Source organism: Ambystoma mexicanum, chromosome 13, assembly GCF_040938575.1.
Source record: "Ambystoma mexicanum isolate Mex_15411 chromosome 13, UKY_AmexF1_1, whole genome shotgun sequence".
Lineage (NCBI taxonomy): Eukaryota > Metazoa > Chordata > Amphibia > Caudata > Ambystomatidae > Ambystoma > Ambystoma mexicanum.
The window spans coordinates 556,188,000-556,202,853 of NC_090938.1; the positions used below are offsets into that span (position 1 = coordinate 556,188,000).

The following is a 14,854-nucleotide window of genomic DNA, read 5'->3' on the forward strand; positions in this document are numbered from 1 at the left end:
CTGGGCCATATCAACATATTCGATCAGTCTTCCTGAGAATCATACTAAGCCGTGTAAACTGTTTTTCAGTATCCTAAAAATAGGGTTCTTAACTTTAGGCTCAAAATGGATTAGAAAAGTCTAATTAGGTAGTTCCGCCTGGCACAGTTCATGTTCCTGATATTCTGGCTACAAATGTAGGCATGTTTGGAGTTGCAATTGACCATATGGGCTACCTATATTGGTCCAACAAAGCTTAAAATCCAGTCGGGTTTTAGAATGACAATTATTTTGATACCTCTGCCATATATATTATTATATTTTTAATGCTTTGGTTTGCACGTCAAACCTTTTATTTTATTCATTTGTTTCGATTGTCACTTTGTCTAATTCGCTGAATTTATGAAAACGTCTTTACAATTACACTTGTTAGCGATTGTTGTGTCACTTTGTTTAATTTCTTTCTTGTATCTCAACCAGTTTGAGTATTGTCCATGATGTTATTCCAAAACGACACTACTGCATATATCAGTTTTTTCTCATTTCCTGCTATGATTAGGGCCCATCGATCTTCTGGGGAGAATGTCGTTTGATTCTGCATAAACCATCCTCTCGATAGGTTTCTTTTTTCGCTTAAGGCTGGGCATGTCATCAAGATGTAGTGCAGGCTTTCAGTTGACTCTTCGTTGCCACAGAACCTGCAGAATTTTTTGTTGTCTGCGATTTTTCTCCTAGCGGCCATGATTTCATATATATTCTTTGTTGATGTTTTGAAGACCTGACTCGACTGTACTCTCTGTGGGTCATTGGACCCAGCTTGGTTAGCCATGCTCTCTCTCTGATGTACTGATATTTGCATTCATGTCTTTAAGACGCCTGTTTATAGTCAATTGTCTCGCACACAATACTGACCTTGGTACATCTGTTCAGTGATGCATTTCATCTCAAATCAATGGCTGCAAGAAGCATTCAAAAATCTCTTTCAACCTGCCTAGTCAACAAACTCGGAGGGTTTAGGAGACAGCAGCAGAAAGTGTCATTCTGATTGCCAGTCAGAGGTCGAAAAACACTGCTAGTGTTTGACAATATCCACAGTATTGCATTCCAGTCTTGATGGCCTCCTGTGCACAATGCAGCACTTTGTGTGTAACCTGAAGGTCAGAGCATCAAATCCCGGCAGGTTCATGAAGACTAATTTTCCTCCACGGTCGATAACATGAGTACCATTTAAGTGGGTATTAGGTAATAGTAATACTCCTTGACTGATTGAGGCTATAGTGATAAAGTGTTATGCACAACCAGTATTAGGTGATAAACTATACTTTATCATAATTACTGTTAACCATAGTCATAGTTTTCGGTGAATCCCACAGTCCAGTAATCCATGCATAGACTAAGATCTTTTTCAATTGAGGCCCAATACTAGGGAATACTCTTCTCCAGGTCATTAAGAAACAATTCAAGTTCTGTCCAATTCACAGAAGCCTTAAAGCTCAGTTGTCCAAAAAAAGAATTATTATTTTCAGGTCAAATACTGGAGATCAATATCCTGCTTCGAAAGAGAGGATTTTTGTTCAGGCACTTTGATGGTTCTGCAAAAGAAATATATTGATAAAGCAGACAAAAATAACTGTGTGGGCATTCACTTGGACATTTGACACGTTTCATGTTTATCTCAATCGCATTTCATGGTGAAATGGAAGCACACTTGTCCCTTTTGTGATAATACAGTGCATTATGGGGACATTTGATGTTGATTATTTAAGGGCATTTGATTTTGCTTATGATGAAGGTGCTTGTTAGTTTTAGGAAATGTGTTGTGGTTCTTGGCATTTTTAGAGCCAGGGTCTGCAACCTTTGGATGTCTAGATGCTTTCTACTAAAGCTCCCTTCAGCTCCAGCCAGTAGAGTCACCAGTGAGAGGTCATGGGAGTTGTAGTCCAAACCACCTGAAGATCCAAAGGTTGCAAAGTCCTGACTTTGAGCAATAGATACTGATTGTAGATTCCCATTTTGGACACATTTGATTTGGTTGATTAAGACTTTGTGAATCTTCCATGATCATTTAAGAAACAAATCTCATGCATAATATACACCATCATTTCATGGACACTTCATCGATGTTTCTTTTTGAAGCTGGTGACTGTCCATTTATTTTTTAAAAGAACTTTCCTGAATTTCTGAGACCATTGTTTTGCTTGTATTGATATCTTATGGTTTTGAGTGGAGTTACATTGATATTATATTGTGGAATTTCAAGGAATTTGTGAAGATATTTCTTGCTGAATTTTAGGGCATGTCGTGTGGGTATTTCATGGGATATTCACAGGCATTTTGTGAACTTTTTGGTGTTTTGTCGTCATTCATGGACCCTTTTGTGGTCATTAATTATCTTGATCGCCGCTCAGGATTTGTATGCCAGGTTCATGTCCCTGATGCAGAATGGAGACATGAAAGAATTGATGGACATGACATTCAGCTGATAAGAGTCATGTAAACTGCCCCAGCTAGCCCTGCAGCCCCAGTGGACACTTTTGTTCCCTGTCCAACAAGGAATCCTGCTGGTATTCTCCTCCCTATTGGCAAGCACTTCATGTGGAGAATGGAGAGGGGATGTTTTTTGAGTGGGGTGTGCATAGTAATATAACTTTGACGGTTGAAACAGAAGCGACGGAACCTTCCACTTGAAGTCGGCCATACTCATGTTAGTGCTACTCAGTATCCCTGGGACAGAGCCTGCAGGGGTTAAGTATGGCGATACCTGGGGTGTGACCCAGGAACGGTGGATACCGGCAAACCTGTGATGCCAGTGACCCCCAGCAGCCCTACCAGTTTCCTCGAGTCACCACGTGTGCCAGTATACTTTCAAACCTCCCAATAGACCAGCCTAACTCTAGCATTAAGTGCCACATCTGATATTACTGCGTTCACCTACAGATGACAGTCATTGCCAACGTCTCATTCTGTGGTTCATGAGCTTGATAGATCTTACCCCTGTGACGTCATAAAAAGCGGGAAAGGCACACTCTTGGGTTATGTTATCTAACCCAAATCGGGGCTGCACAATTTTCTGTGCAATGGCACAGGTGGAAAAAGGTGGCCATTCATATGTTGTATTGCCCTGCTACCCATGGAATGCGGTGGTAAGGACATCGCACGTGCTCATCGCGTGACAGGCAATTTCCCACCTTTGGTTCACGTGGCTTTGTGATGTCATAGAAAGCGATGTTTCACACCTTGAAACTACATAATTACATGATACTACATAAGAAAACGACTACATTTTGTAACTTCACAACAAGAAAATCCCGAATGTTGTGATACCATAACATAACATACCACACCTGGAAACGGCACCATTTTGTGATACCACACCTGGAAACTGTGGAGTGTTGTGATCCCACACCTGGAAACTATGGAGTGTTGTGATACCACGGATGGACTCTATGTAATGCATTTGTTACCAGACCTGGAAACTACATAATGTTGTGATAAATCCCAGTAGCATAACATAGCACACCTTGAAAATACAGCATGTTGTGATTCCTTACCTGGACTGGACTCTGTGTAATGCTATGATATCACACCTGCGAACTATGGAGTGATACCACATTTGGATGTAATTCAACAATATCACGCCTGGAAACTATGGAGTGTTGTGATACCACACATGGAAACTAGAGAGTGTTGTGATACCATGCCTGAACCCTATGTAATGCTATGATATCACACCTGGTAACTATGGAGTGTTGTGATATCATGCCTGGACACTAGGTTATGCTATAATACCACGCCTGGGCTCTGTGTAATGCTATGATATCACACCTGGAAACTATGGAGTGATACCACGCCTGGACACTAGGTAATGCTATGATATCACACCTGGAAACTATGGAGTGATACCACGCCTGGGCGCTATGCAGTGTTATGATACCACACCTGGAAAATATGGAGTGATACCACGCCTGGGCTCTGTGTAATTCTATGATACCACACCTGGAAACTAGGGAGTGTTGTGATACCACACCTGGAAACTAGGGAGTGTTGTGATACCACGCCTGGGGTCTATGTAATTCTATGACACCACACCTGGAAACTACAGAGTGTTGTTATACCACACCTGGACCCTGTGTAATGCTATGATACCACACCTGGAAACTATGGAGTGATACCACGTCTGGGCTCTATGTAATTCTATGATATCACACCTGGAAACTATGGAGTGATACCACGACTGGATGCTATGCAGTGCTATGATATCACACCTGGAAACTATGGAGTGTTGTGATACCACACCTGGACCCTATCTAATGCTATGATGTCACACCTGGAAACTATGGAGTGATACCACGCCTGGATGCTATGCAGTGCTATGTATGATATCACACCTGGAAACTAGGGAGTGTTGTGATACCACGCCTGGACACTAGGTAATACTATGATACCACACCTGTAAACTATGGAGTGATACCACACCTGGATGCTATGCAGTGCTATAATACCACACGTGGAAACTATGGATTGTTGTGATACCACACATGGAAACTAGGGAGTGTTGTGATACCATGCCTGAACCCTATGTAATGCTATGATATCACACCTGGAAACTGTGGAGTGGTGTGATGCCATGCCTGGGCTCTATGTAATGCTATGATATCACACCTGGAAACTATGGAGTGATACCACGCCTGGGCTCTATGTAATGCTATGATATCACACCTGGAAACTTCGGAGTGATACCATGCCTGGGATCTCTGTTCTTCTATGATATCACACATGGAAACTATGGAGTGTTGTGATACCATACCTGGGCTCTATGGAATGCTATGCTACCACACCTGCAAACTATGAAGTGATAACACGCATGGACGCTATGCAGTGCTATGATACCACACCTGGAAACTGGGGAGTGTTGTGATACCACACCTGGACATTATGTAATGCTATAATACCACACCTGGACACTATTGAGTGATACCATGCCTGGATCTTAACTTCCGGCATTGCTCTGGGTAACCCTCCAGACCAAGGGTCTCCAACCAGTAGATTGCAAGCCACTGGTAGTTTGCCTGAGGCTTCCCAGTAGCTCCTTGCATTAGACAGCAAAATGAGCATTGTGTATTTATTTTAGTGTCTGAAGTCCCTGTGCCTCTTGGTGTGCACCCTGCCTACCCTCGTCCTGCAAAGCAAATGATAAAAAGCTGGGTACATGGTGAAATGCACCTGGGCTTGAAAGGCATGTGTCACTTCCCCAAAAAGGGGTTAACTATCAGTAACAAATGTTAATGGCACAAGTGTGTCATGGACATTGTCACCAAGAGGGTGCAAAGGAGGACTGACTAGAAAGGGCAGGGGGTGTCTAAATCTGCATGCCGTGTGAAACAAAGCTGTTTCTTTTGATGGATTTCAGTTAGCATTACTTTGCATGCTGGTAAATGTACGTTTTCAATCAGAATGGGGAAAATAAAGCTACAGCTGTAATCATTTTTGCTCTGCGTGTTTGTGTGTAGAAAAAAAACAATCCGTGTGACTCCCAGCTTGCAATAAAAAGGTACATCTAGCGGTACGTGTTGCTGTTTATGGTAAAACGTTGTTCTCTGTTATGAGGCAGTAGTACCCCAATTGTATTAAAGGTTCAGATGGAATTTGCCGTGATATCGAGGAGCCCACCTCTATGCATGTTGCAATACAGAAATAAAAGCGGTGACAGCAATTTCACATTTAAGTAAATGAGGGAAACTACTAGCGGCACTGCATTCTGGTGCTAGTCCAGTTATATATGTACAACTAAACGGGTACGTAAAATGACATGTGCTATCAATGCCGGGACTAAAAATACATGATTTGAGAGCTCTGTTTCAGCCCATATTTTACAAAACAAGAGTATGAATCACGTAATTAGGTGGGAGCAGTGATCAGTGACTTGTATCTATATATTTTGATATGTATAGGATTAATATAGCTTAACCTCTTAAGTGCTGATGACTAGTATACTCGTCATACTTGCATAGACATGCATAATAGCCCTAGTTACTATGTAACAGAGCACTGTACAAAACAGGGTGGGGAATACATGCAGAGAGCATTGAGGAGATCCATGGGATGGGAGGGCAATTACAGGGTTAACCCCCTTTGGCTATGTACACAAACCAAGAGATCTACAGCAATCTTTGGGGACCCTGTGTGCATATGTTCACATTCTGGCAGAGATTTTCAGTCTTTGGCTACTGGGTTGAAATGGTACAATTTGTGAGCACTGTTTCTGCTAAAAATTGGTCAAGACAGCATACAATTTGCAGGTAATTCCCTAACACATGGGCGAAATTCCAATGGACTGGTCACCAACAGTACGTGGGATATGCTGGTACTCCCACTGTAAAACATATGGGGATGCCATTGCAAACAATATGTCATAATTCTAATTTTAAACCATGTTTATGATAATAGATCCCTCAACATGTCTGAGGGAGCTGTATGTGTAAGCAAGGCATGGCCCATTGTTCATGCACGAGAATTACCTGCATGATTCCTGCAGGGAGAGGCAGCGATCCTGCAAGCTGTTCTCTGAGATACTGTCTCCTTCATAAATGGCAGACTGGTGCAGGTCCCCATCGATTATGAGGAGGTTGACCCTCATTACAACCGTACTCCCTTTGCTCATGTTAATATAACGATTCATATATTGTTTGGTTGGTTTGTTATTTGATTCATTCACATTTCAAGTCATCACTATAATACTGAATGTTATTTTTTTAGCCCTGTGAATTACACTTTTTTTCATATAACTTGATCAGATGGTTTCTACATGTTCATTTTTTCAATCTTGCCAATTATTTTGACATAAAAAACTTTATGGGTAGTCAACAAAGTAGGCTTTAGGTTACGTGTCCTTGGCTGAATTCTGTGACCTGGCATGTGAGCAATTTGCATGAATTTGTAATATGCTGAACTGGCAGTGGATTTTATGTTTTGACAAAGCAAAACATTGTGCATGCTGATTTATTTTAAATCACATAACACATTGATTAAAATACTCTTCAGATTGTTTTTGAACATGCAGCCCCAAAAGAACCAAATAAACTAGTCTTGTTGGAAACCTGGATGCAAATGCACCCTCTATCAATAGGCAAAGGCTGCACCATTTCCATTGAAAGGGGTGAACAATTTTTTTCTTTCAGCATAAAAAGAAAATGTGCATCTTTAATCTACAGTGCCCAAATTATAGTGGGAAAAAGAGAAACGTTGAAAGGCATTTTACAATAATACACATAAATTCTGAAGACATTTTTTTCCAAAGGAAGCAAAAAGCAGGTATCCTAAACGCTGCAAAGCAAATGCTGTCACATCCTTCAAAGTTGAAAAGTTATTGATGAAAAACAAATGTACTTTTACAGATGGTGCAATTGTGAAGGGCACGATGACTCCTGTGGCTAAGTCTGTTGTAAGACATTTTAAAAACTGTCCTGAATGTATGTCTGCCATGCCAGGTGTGCAATTAGGTGCAAACGCTTTGGCGGGAGGGTATGCTCAATGTGATTGCCTATCTCTGCAAATCTGCCCTTTTCAGACATTAATGTCCTGAATTCAAAACGTTGATCTCGTCTGACAGAATCTGAGTGCTGTTGCTGTTTCCAGCTCCCCACCATATTACTGAGCACTGGTGGATAGCATGCAGTGTCAGCATTCACATTGAATGTCTCGATTGGTTTCCTACATTCCGATGTAGTTGACAATTTATAGGAGACAGCTAATGATAAAAAATAATTAAATAAATATTTGAAGTTATTAATATGGTAAATGGATATGTTATTCCTTTTTTATATAAAGAGCAAATCAACTGCCCAAAAAAAATATTGGTACAAATTCTCATACGCGCCGAGATCACCACACCAATAGCTCCCACCTATTCGCCATTAACTACAGGTAGCTCTTGCTAGCGTAAAGGTTGGAGACCCCGGCTCCAGAACGCCATTCTTTGCCTGCCAAGCCATTACAAAAGGGGAAAGACCTTATGCAAATCAGGCTTGGTCCCCCTGCCCCCAAAGGGGGCAGTTCAGAGTGAACATCCCATCTCTGCATGAGACCACCAGCATCCCCAGACATGTTTCAGCCTTGTTGGGCCTCATCAGAGAGGTGTAGCTTGGGTCGCTAGGCCCGCCAGGCAGAGGACCCACGTCTGGGCATACCCGTCCCACTCTGGGCGACTACAGCAAAGCAAAAGAGGTGATGGATGATAGGTTTAAACACCTGGAAGTGGCACCGGCAGCCCTCTCTTTGAAGGTCCCATGGAAGGCTACCGTGCACGAATCCCAAAGCACCCACACAATTCCCCCAAACTACCCATAACTCCCCAAAGTATCTGGCAGAGGCACCACAACACCCCTAGTGCTCAGGGAGAGACACATGCAACAGCCCACCCCTGCAGTACCCAGCTTTCTGTCCCTCAAACCCCTATCCAGTGCTAAATTGGGTAACACAGAGCCTCGAGCCAGCCTCGAAGGGCCTGGAATGATAGGTAAAACAGTTTCAGAACAGGGTGAGCGCCCCTGCACTGAACTGAGTAATCTGGTGCGACCACACCAAGAAACTGGAGTTGCATGATACCACACACTACAGAATGCTGTGATATCACTCCTCCAAACTATTGTGCTGTGTGATATCGAACTCTGTGAAAGCACACTTGCAACCTGGGAAATGTGTGCTTCCAAACCTGGAAACAATATCATTCCTGATAGTGCCCCTGGAATCTAAGTAGGAAGGTTTCTGAAGCTGGCAAACCACCGAAGATGGTAATGGCGAACCAAGAAATCACACAATCCTGTGAAGCAGCGCACATACACTACAGAATATTGTGGAGTGAATGGTGGTACCTGGCATAATTCGCCAGAAACATGAGGTTGCTGCTTCGGGGTTAGATGGCAGCCTGGATAGATGTCAACATGGGCCGCAGATCACATAGTGATCCCAGCAGACACGACACTGGTGCATGAGACCACCAAACGTACTAGCCAACACCAACCAACGCTGAATGCCGACCATCGAAAGGAAGGAAAACCTGGAGCCCATGGCTACATGGCAGGCCCAGGCATTCTCTAAAGAACCAAAGTGCTCCTCTCCGCCCATGACGAGGCCTACCAGCCAACACCAACCAACACTGAGTATGAGCCAGCTGAGAAGCAAAACCTTGAAGCCACAGACAAGTGGTAGTGCAAGTGAGATCCCAAAGAACCAGGTGCTTCTTAATAAACCATGGCCAAACCTACCAGCCAACACCAACCAACACTGAGGCTCGCCCATCTGACTAAATGAAGCAAAACCCGGATGGCAAGGATAGACAGCATTACAAGGGGATCTGCAAAGAACCAGAGTGCTCCTCAGCAGCCGTGATCGAACCAACCAGCCAACACATCAACAGTGAGTGTAGACCATCTAAAGGACGCCAAACCTGAACCGCATGGACACATGACAGTCCAAGACAATCAACAAAGCACCAGAGCGCTCCTCAGCAACGATGACCAAACCAACCAGCCAACACATCAACAGTGAGTGTCGACCATCTAAAGGGAGCCAAACCTGAACCCCATGGATACATGACAGTCCAAGGCAATCAACAAAGAACCCGAGTGCTCCTCAGCAGCCGGGACCGAACCAACCAGCCAACATGACAACAGTGAGTGTCCACCATCTAAAGAAAGCCGGACCTGAACTCCATGGACACATGACAGTCCAAGGCAATCAACAAAGCACCAGAGCGCTCCTCAGCAGCCGGGACCGAACCAACCAGCCAACATGACAACAGTGAGTGTCCACCATCTAAAGAAAGCCGGACCTGAACCCCATGGACACATGACAGTCCAAGGCAATCAACAAAGCACCAGAGCGCTCCTCAGCAGCCGGGACCGAACCAACCAGCCAACATGACAACAGTGAGTGTCCACCATCTAAAGAAAGCCGGACCTGAACCCCATGGACACAGGACAGTCCAAGGCAATCAACAAAGCACCAGAGCGCTCCTCAGCAGCCGGGACCGAACCAAACAGCCAACACATCAACCGTGAGTGTCAACCATCTAAAAGAAAGCCAGACCTGAACCCCATGGACACGACAGTCCAAGGCAATCAGCAAAGCACTCCTCGGCGGCTGTGACCGAACCAACCAGCCAACACATCAACAGTGAGTGTCGACCACCTAAAGGAAGCAAAACCTGAACCCCAAGGCCACATGACAGTCCAAGTCAATCAACAAACCACAAGAGCGCTCCTCGGCGGCTGTGACCAAACCAACCAGTCAACACATCAACAGTGAGTGTCGACCACCTAAAGGAAGCAAAGCCTGAACCCCATGGACACATGATAGTCCAAGGCAATCAACAAACCACCAGAGCGCTCCTTGGCGGCTGTGACCAAACCAACCAGTCAACACATCAACAGTGAGTGTCGGCCACCTAAAGGAAGCAAAACCTGAACCCCATGGACACATGACAGTCCAAGTCAATCAACAAACCACCAGAGCACTCCTCCGCGGTTGTGACCAAACCAACCAGTCAACACATCAACAGTGAGTGTCGACCACCTAAAGGAAGCAAAACCTGAACCCCATGGACACATGATAGTCCAAGGCAATCAACAAACCACCAGAGCGCTCCTCGGTGGCTGTGACCAAACCAACCAGTCAACACATCTTCAACATTGAGTGTGAGCCGTCTGACAGAAAGTAGAAAACGCGAATGCCTGGACACAAGGCAGTAGAAGTGGATCCCCAATAAAACAGCGCATTCCTCGCCACCCATGACCGAATTATACCAGCCAAGAGAAACCAGCAATGAGTATCCACCATCTGGCAAAAGGAAGCCAAGCTCGGACCCCAGGAGCACACCCCATTCCAAGGGAGTCCCTCCTAGGAAGGGCGGACTGCCCAATCAGGCCTTGTAAGACGACCACCGCCCCCTGGTGGGCACATGGCATTATAGGCATGGGTTCCAGCGCACATGGGCTCTGATGGAACTAATCCTCTCACACTTACTCTAAGCCCTTCTACCCTACTGAACACGCGCGCTAGTCCTCTACTGTGGCACCCTACAGGACCCCCGCCTGTGCACCACCGACCAGTGGAGTCACTTTGCTGAAAATGTCAGGCGTGGGGGCACATTGACGTCTAAATGAAAGGGGCCCCTGCCAAAGGAATGGGACAAAATGGTGTGCCACAAAACTTGGAGGGGACAAATACCCTTGTCACCCCTAAAAGTACGCCCATGCCACCTACCCTCACTCTTCTCTATACTTGAAGTATCCGCACGCACCGTACACCATCATCCACCTCTGGACCTTCACAACACTCTATGCAACACACGAACCACCTCGACACGGATAGGCGGGGGCACCGGCTGGCATGACCACTGTCTTGCACCCTGGGTTCTCGGATCAGCTCCCGAACAACCCTGCTCTCCTTCCGAAAGCACACCGCCAACTCTATCCTTCTTTCTTAGGGCGCCCAAAGCGCCAAGAAGCGCTGGACATTTCAGAGAATCCATGCGAAGGGCTCTGCGCCCTAACCCCCCAACGCGTAAAGCCAGGGAGCAAAGGGGGCATGAACGATGTCTTGTCGCGTGCTTTGTCCGAGTCCGGGTTTTAGGCTCAGAAAATGGAAAGGGCGTCAGATGTTGGGTCAAGGTGGCCGTGAGATCCAGCTTGCGTGCCGTTGCCCCCAGTCCGCCGTCCCACTCCTCCACCCGGGCCCCTGGGTGCAGAGCTCGCCGGCAGACCGGCCTAGAGGGGAACCGAATATGCCAGGCTAGTCTGTGGCGTCGAAGAGCCTAGAGACCGGCTCTTATTAGGGCCCGACCTCTCAGAGGTCACCGCCTATCACTCCGCATATGCTCCTAGAAGCCAGTCCACCTCGGCGCTATCTTGGAGCGATGCGTGAGCGCCGGGGGAGGTGAGAGGAGCACTGAAGGGGAAGGAGGAGCTCCTTCCGCCCCCCCCACCCCACTCCTAATTGTCGGAGGCAGCAGGGATATAAACCCCCAGTGAGCAGGCAGGAGCTAGCAGCGGCCAGCCCCCGAGCAGAAAGAGGCAGAGGAAGAGGAGAGTGCATCAGGCGGACACTGAAGCGCACACCCCTCTCCTGACACTTCACACTCCCTCCACCCCAAGGTGAGTACCCAGGAGTCTTCACACGAACCCACGCTTAGGGACTGTTATATGGATGTGGGTATGGGGGGTGGGTGGAGGGTGGTAAGAAGAGACGTGATAGAATCGATTTTTTTTGTTATCCATTGTTCACAGGCAGATGCCAAATATAAGGTTTGAGGGGTGAATAGGGACACTAAAGCGCACCGAAGCTGACCGAGCTGCCCCTAGGCGCTTCATTGCACAGCATGACAGCGGGAGTGTTAAGATGCAAGGAGATGGCGCATTGTTGACACAACACGCGAAGTCGGATTCGAGCGAAAGAATAGACGCAAATGCAATGGTGTCTAGGCGCTAGGTTACAGGGAGCCAGCTGCCGCGTAGAACTGTGATTGCGCCGTACCTAGGTGGCTGCAGAAATAGGGCCAATTTGGATGAAGAGACCCTAGAGCGCAGCTTCCAGGGCTTAACGGCTTCTGGGTGCTACATTGCATACTGCCCCAACTTCACTCGAGATGGGTTGGGATCCGGCATACGAGACGAGCAGGCGCTGAAGCAGCGAAGAGAGCACCCGCCATGTTGCGCAATGTTGACTTCTGATAGGCTCGTGCCTACATGGTTGGACGAATCTGGCTAACGTTGAATGAACCAGGACAATATACAACAGAGCACTGGAAAGTTAATTAACACCACCTCACGCAAGGTGCGACTGTGCAGACGTTGAATGAATACACGGGGAGAACGTGTGCTGCGCCGCACTACACCGGAATCGCCCCCAGGCGCCACATTTTAACTCACGCCCGCTGTCCCGACGTTCCTTCGTTGATGGGACTAACCGGGGATGTGTTAATTCCATGAATAAGAAAATGAGTGATTGGATGAATGAAGCGGCTTAAACCGCACTGTAAACGGACCCCCCCCCTCTTCTTTGCACTGGTTAGGAACCACATTGGCGAGTCGTGATCCTGACTCATAGGCAGAAGGTGTAGGGCAGACATTTTGAATGAATGCGCGAATGAGTGAATGAACGGATGGATAAGGATACTTTGTCTACGGCAGCACCACAGCGTCACCTCCTGACTCTACATTGCACACTCTGCCAACTGCAGTGATGGCATGTGAAACGAGGGTGCTTTATTGCTGGTTTCACTGCGACGCACGTTGAATGCGAGCACTGCGCAGCGCGCAGGACTACCTTGCCTCTAGGCACTACACCTGACACAACGTAAACTGCATTGTTCGTCAAAGATAGCATGGTCCTCCTCGGGAGACACATAGCGTCGGCACTGGATGAAATGTAAACAATAATGTGACACCTCGAGAATGTCGCACCACACGCGCAGTGGCCTCTGGGCGCTGTACTGCACACTGCGAGCGCTGCACTAGCGAGGCACGGCAGAGGTTGAACGCGTGAGTGAATGCGGCAGTGCTCTGTTCTCCAGACCAGCGCTCATGGTAACCTATTTATTTTCACATCGAGTGAAAGACAACTCTTTGGAAGATGATGGGCCCGTAGGCTCCGGAACATCCAGGACTAGTTAACAATCAATGGCTTCAACGTGCTGTACAGCACGCACGAGTTCTAATGCAATGCAGCGCGCACGGAAGAGGTCCGCCCGAAGACACTTAGGGCACGGTCCTCCATATTGCCTGGGGACCTTTTTAGGTCAACCAGCTGAAACTCTCCACCCCGCAGAAATCGTTAAAGTCTGCAACCTTATGTTTTTAAAAGGCATTGCATCTTGAGCTGTGGATTGCGCTGGAAGCACGCGACCCTCCGGTCTAGACGGCAGCCTTGAAGTGGCGCGCGCGTAGCCCACGTGGTGGGCCTAATTTGCATCTAAGCCCCAGTGCATTATTGTTATAGGCTTCAAAAGATAGAACATCCGTGGTGTGGAAGGGTCTAACGAATGCTGGGTCCAGGATGTAAATAATTCGCATTCTTTCTTCAAATGTGCTCCCTTGTGTTTGAAGTGATTTGCCCAGGATCACACCGTTTGTGTTTATTAGGCACATGGCATTTCGACAAGAAATATACACAGAGAGACGGTGATGCGTCTTTGCATCTTTATGCATTTTCAACTCCTACATGTGCATGGGGTTTTGCCCATTTTTCAGGAAAATCGTGGAATTGATGTTGACAATTGCAGTACAGAAAACATAAAAGTAGGTGTGTACCGGGGCTTGCCCCCTTCCCCCCTTTCAAAGGTTGAAAATACACAAAGATGTACACGCAATATGTGTCAAGACATGAATCCGCAGCAAACAAGCGAGCATGCCGGAATATGGCTCGGGGGGGGTCCCCATTTTTCACGTGGCACTGACATCGTCGGCTGCCTTTTGGGGAATGTAGCTCAGTGGGTCCAGCGCTGTGTGGCGAACCCCGCGAGTGACATACCGGTCCCAGGTAACATCCACGATTGGCGATCTCTGCCTTTCAACTGTGCCAGGTCGATAAAATGCGTCCTACTGGGCCGCGGTGGTGATAATGGCATGCGTGTGGCGTTGAAGCGCCTGGCGTGTGCTGTCTACACACGTGGGCGCCTGTGAGGACGGACAAGGAAAACCAAGAGAGAGGCAGCCCCAACGCGGCTGAAGCAAGCCGGCTTCCTCGCGCCGGGCGCAGAGGATCACAGCGTTTGAAAGCTTGCAATTACAGGATTCTGCCAGCCTAATTATGGCATAAACTGCCAGCTTTTGTTCCACTCCGCTCCATGTCTAAGGCGCTTCGCTAATGTGGTGCGCGC

At 46.8% G+C, this 14,854-nt stretch overlaps 1 protein-coding gene and 1 long non-coding RNA gene across 2 annotated transcripts in view; one reads left to right on the top strand and one right to left on the bottom strand.

The window, feature by feature from the left end:
* Positions 1 to 343: 343 nt before the first annotated feature.
* Positions 344 to 14,854, bottom strand: part of LOC138521471 (uncharacterized) — a 222,788-nt gene continuing 208,277 nt past the window's right edge. The window contains exon 5 of the long non-coding RNA XR_011283054.1: positions 344 to 1,571. This is a non-coding gene — a long non-coding RNA (uncharacterized lncRNA). The remainder of the gene's footprint in view (positions 1,572 to 14,854) is intronic.
* Positions 11,986 to 14,854, top strand: part of PYY (peptide YY) — a 60,291-nt gene continuing 57,422 nt past the window's right edge. The window contains exon 1 of the mRNA XM_069634343.1: positions 11,986 to 12,131. The gene's annotated coding sequence lies outside the window, so the exon portion shown is untranslated. The remainder of the gene's footprint in view (positions 12,132 to 14,854) is intronic.